The sequence below is a fragment of the Phoca vitulina genome, unplaced genomic scaffold (genome assembly GCF_004348235.1).
Source record: "Phoca vitulina isolate PV1807 unplaced genomic scaffold, GSC_HSeal_1.0 scaffold4, whole genome shotgun sequence".
NCBI classification, from domain to species: domain Eukaryota; kingdom Metazoa; phylum Chordata; class Mammalia; order Carnivora; family Phocidae; genus Phoca; species Phoca vitulina.
The window spans coordinates 59,953,169-59,958,347 of NW_022589707.1; the positions used below are offsets into that span (position 1 = coordinate 59,953,169).

General features: G+C 40.5%; 1 pseudogene; it reads right to left on the minus strand.

Annotated features, from left to right (window-relative positions):
- Positions 1-901: 901 nt before the first annotated feature.
- Positions 902-1,003, minus strand: LOC116631195 (annotated as a pseudogene).
- Between the last annotated feature and the right edge of the window lie 4,176 nt (positions 1,004-5,179).

Sequence of the window (5,179 nt, forward strand, 5' to 3'; positions counted from 1 at the left end):
TTAAAACAATTTATGTTTTAACCTCAAGAGGCACGCAGTCTTGTGAAGAAGAAAAACGTGGCAACATATAGTTAATAAAGCAGGTCTTGCCAGTGAGAAGTGGGGCAATTAGAAGCTGCCCCCAAGGATTGGCAGGAGGCTCAGGCCTCATTCTGAACCAGGGCCCAAAATGCCAGGATGCACAGAGTTGCCCTCATGCATGCGTGTCTTGCTGGCAGCAATGTGATGTGATGTGACAAGGAGCCAAGCTAGAAGGCTCAGAGGACCCAGAGGACCAAATCTGTCACTGGAGACCCTCTGCAACCTGGCAGACACTCTCCTTCCATCCTCTCTCTTGTTATCTCTTGCCCGACTCTCTTCACTCAATTACCCTCCATTCTCCCACCTGTCTTACCCAGTGCTCTCCCTTCTCTGTACCTCTCCCATGGCAGGTATTACCTCTGCTGGAAAGGCTTCCTAAGTCAGATCTCTTTGTTGAGCATCGGCTGTCTGTCCAGGGCAGACAAAAAGATACACAGGGCTCCTACCTTGATAGAGCTTAACTGTTAGTGGGGGGTACACACAAACAAAACAAGAAAAAAAAAAAAAGCTGGACATTGGTTTCAACTTGGCCACCCACAATACATTGCCCTTACATTGATAACAATACCCAGATTTCCTTATGGGTAGTTAACACCACCACCTCCCCATCATTCCCCTCCAGTCTTCATGAAGCCAAGAATTAAGGTCCCCTATTCAGCCCAAGCCAAAAGGATGAAAGCCTGTGGCCAATTCTAGGCCAATTAAACTCTTGTCTCAGACTTTCTATCTCAGAGAGATAAAAAGATGGGAAAAACTGTCCCAATTCATTCCTGCTTCTGAGACTCTTCTCCCTACCAGGGTATCTTGGATTCTATCTTTTTCAAACTTGGCACTTCAACATCATCTTTGATTCTCTTAACTCTCACTTCCATCAAAGTCCCTTTTAACGAACTATAGAAATGATCCCTGAAAGTATAGTCATTCAAAGTCCCTTTTAAGTCAAGTTGGTTTCTGTCACTTACAACAAGTTAACCCCAATTGGTATCTGTATTTGTGAAAGATTCTGCAGTTCTTCGTTGGATATGACAACACAAACTGCTAGAGAAGAACAGGACCTATGAAAGTTTAGGCTCTTTGTCTCAAAGTCCAAAACCTGAGTCACTGTACCAAGAGATGGTGACCCTAACCCCCAAATGAAACTTTTAGCTCTTTGTTACATGAACAAGCTTGGTACCAGAAGACCTGCTACATAATAAAGATAATTCCCTTCCCTCAATCATCTTCTCCCTTCCTGCTTAGAGGCAACTTCCTAAGAAGCCATACTGGGTCTCTTAGGACTGTGAAGCACTGCCATTTTTTTTCTCAGTCTTCATTTTGATCTGCTGAAGTACTATTGCACTGATCCTCTGTGGAGTGCTGTTGACCTTGCTCGCTGATTGCTTTTAGTGATTCTTTTCAGTGATTGATGGAATGACTGGACAGTAATGAAAACAGAGTTGGTTCATGTTATCTTATCAGGATTAAAGCCTGGAAACAAATCTAATTTTCCTTTATGGGAAGGAGAAGTAGAAACAAAAGATTTTGATCATTTTAAAGTAACATGAAAAGAAGACTGAAGGATTTAATATGGTAAAAGGAAAAGAAGCATAACTGTTAGATTCCTAATGGAAGAACTGGTGGTGCTCTAATTTCCTTGTTAACAATAAATACCATTTGCATACCAGGCACGATATACATACTAGCCCACAGATTCTCCAGATAAATTTATGATCTAAGCTGGGGAGAAAAGACATGTGGGAAATGTAAAAGCTATCATGTGAAAATTGAAGAGATTAGAATAAGAGCTTTGGACAGCATAATTGGAGATCTTTCCCCTTCCGCAGTACCTCTATAAAATCGGAAAAATTCAGTTTACAGGAAATTAAAGATACTTGGAAAGTTCTTAAATTCTTTGAGTTGTTTTTCTGCCAGTGATGATGAATATGAAGGGTTAATTAAAAACTAGTATAACACAGAATGTTAGATATCTGTAAATATATTTTAAATTAAAATTCCAACCCTATTAATACTTGAATGCAAATTACAAGTACCTCGGACTGTGGTAGGCCCAATTATAGAAGGATGAACTGTACAAGAACATTCCTTGTCCTTTCACATTTTCCCTGCAGGAATAAATAGGTGGTTCAATCTACAGGTAGAGAGAAAGGCAGCAGAATAGCCCATTGTAGTATCATTACATTACTGTAATCATAGTTTATATGTCAATGACTTAATCTTTAGGCCTCTGTTTTACAACTGAAAAATGGGGATCCGTATCAGTCAGGGGCAGGGCCCCTGCCCACCTATAAATGCCTCTAAGGAAATTGGAAAATGCCACCCTTGCCTTCAGCAGAATGTAGCCTCACAAGCTTGGCAAGTGGAGCACAGGCTAGATTTCAGCCACTACACTTTATTTTGCTGGGTTCTCTTGTACAAGGTACAGTTTAGATAGCTGTATGTAGCAGCCTTGGTCTGAGTTCTTGGTTGCCTGCAACAAAGACCAACCCTAAATATCTTAAGTCAAAGGAGAATTCATTGACAGGGATTTGGGGCTGTAGGGCTATGAGAAAGTGACAAGAGCTAGGGCATCTCTGGCATCAGGACCTTAGTTAACCAAGGTTTCAAGTCAGGAGCTGCCTGATTCTTGGGCCCTGAGTACCACTACAATGAATTTGGCCTCTGCCTGTGCCCTCCTCCTTTGCATTGCCCACTCACTGGGATTTACAGCCCTAAGAGTGGTGTTTGATTGCCTGGTCGCAGGATGTACTGGGGAGCTAGCGAAGGAAGGAAGGAATGAAGGAATAAACAGGCTCCCTCTTCAGAAATGGGAAATGGTAGTGAAAGGTGGCACTTGGTGCCCTCCCACTAAGACTACACACCACTTGAATTATCCCCAAGGGGAATTGCTATTAGGAAGGTGGGTATGTGTGGGTACAGTTGGGTGCTGGATTTGTATTTTGGATACAAAATGGTAAATGTCTGGTATAGGTCTTAGGTATTTATATTTGCTATTTTTGCTTAGATAAGGTATTGTCTAGTCCTAGCTCCTATCAGATTCAGAGCCTTCCAAATGACCCTGTCTCCACTCCTTCTTCCTACTGTGAAAGACACTAGTGCTTGTGGACAGGATTACCAGAATGAGAGAACAATAACAGCGATTCCGGTTTTCAGTACTTGCCCAAGACCCTGCTGATTTTTCTCTTGGATGTGAATTTTTTATGCCCTTGAGTTTCTTCTGTGTGCAAAACTTTTGTAGTCAAGTCTCTATACAAACTTCTAAGCCTAACACCTAGTCCAGTGGAATTTGTCTTTTTTTTTAATCCAATGTGGTGTATTTTATTTTATTTATGTTATTTTTTGTGTGTGAAAACATATTTATTTTCTTTTTTTATTTTATTTTATTATGTTAATCACCATACATTACATCATTAGTTTTTGATGTAGTGTTCCATGATTCATTGTTTGTGTATAACACCCAGTGCTCCATGCAGTATGTGCCTCTTTAATACCCATCACCAGGCTAACCCATCCCCCCAACCCCCTCCCCTCTAAAACCCTCAGTTTGTTTCTCAGAGTCCGTAGTCTCTCGTGGTTCATCTCCCCCTTCGATTTCCTCCCCTTCATTTTTCCCTTCCTACTATCTTCTTTTTTTTTTTTAACATATAATGTATTATTTGTTTCAGAGGTACAGGTCTGTGATTCATCAGTCTTACACAATTCACAGCACTCACCATAGCACATACCCTCCCCAATGTCTATCACCCAGTCACCCCATCCCTCCCACCCCCACCACTCCAGCAACCCTCAGTTTGTTTCCTGAGATTAAGAATTCCTCGTATCAGTGAGATCATATGATACTTGTCTTTCTCTGATTGACTTATTTCGCTTAGCATAATACCCTCTAGTTCCATCCATGTCGTTGCAAATGTCAAGATTTCGGGGTTTTTTGATAGCTGCATAATATTCCATTGTATATATATACCACATCTTCTTTATCCACTCATCTGTCGATGGACATCTCGGCTCTTTCCATAGTTTGGCTATTGTGGACATTGCTGCTATAAACATTGGGGTCACATACCCCTTCAGATCACTACATTTGTATCTTTGGGGTAAATACCCAGTAGTGCAATTACTGGGTTATAGGATAGCTCTATTTTCAACTTTTTGAGGAACCTCCATACTGTTTTCCAGAGTGGCTGCACCAGCTTGCATTCCTACCAACAGTGTAGGAGGGTTCCCCTTTCTCCGCATCCTCGCCAACATCTGTCATTTCCTGACTTGTTAATTTTAGCCATTCTGACTGGTGTGAGGTGGTATCTCATTGAGGTTTTGATTTGGATTTCCCCGATGCTGAGTGATGTTGAGCACTTTTTCATGTGTCTGTTGGCCATTTGGATGTCTTCTTTGCAGAAATGTCTGTTCATGTCTTCTGCCCATTTCTTGATTGGATTCTTTGTTCTTTGGGTGTTGAGTTTGATAAGTTCTTTATAGATTTTGGATACTAGCTCTTTATCTGATTTGTCATTTGCAAATATCTTCTCCCATTCTGTCGGTTGTCTTCTAATGCCATTGTCCATATTATGAAACAACAAACTTCCTTCTACTTATATGTAGCTCTTTTGCTGGAGTGATATTCATTTATTTAAAAAAATACACTGTTTTAAGACCTAGTGATGTTCTAAGTTCTAGTTTATCTATTTTTTTAATAAGTAAAACCTAGATGATCTTATAGATTCCTTATAACAGTCTAGTGGTGGAGACAAGAAAAAATAAGTGTACATATTTATAAATATGTAAGTATAAATTATGCAGGGAATAATTTTAAGTAAAAAACAGGGCTCAATAATAGAGGATAGCAAGGGTGAGACCTTAAGAAAGGATGGTCATTAGACTTCTCTGACGAACAGATGAGTCATGATCTGAAGATTGACAAGAAACCTCTCAGACAGGTGGGTGGTGAGGTAGAGGTCAAGGATGTAGGGAGTAAGTTGAGGGGTGGGGTTGGGGTGTAAGTGGTGTATATTATTCAGTATGGGCCAGGCTTAAGCTGTAGTAACAAGTAGCCCCGAAATCATAGTGTCTTAACACTTAAAAGTTTATTTCTTGCTTATGCAAA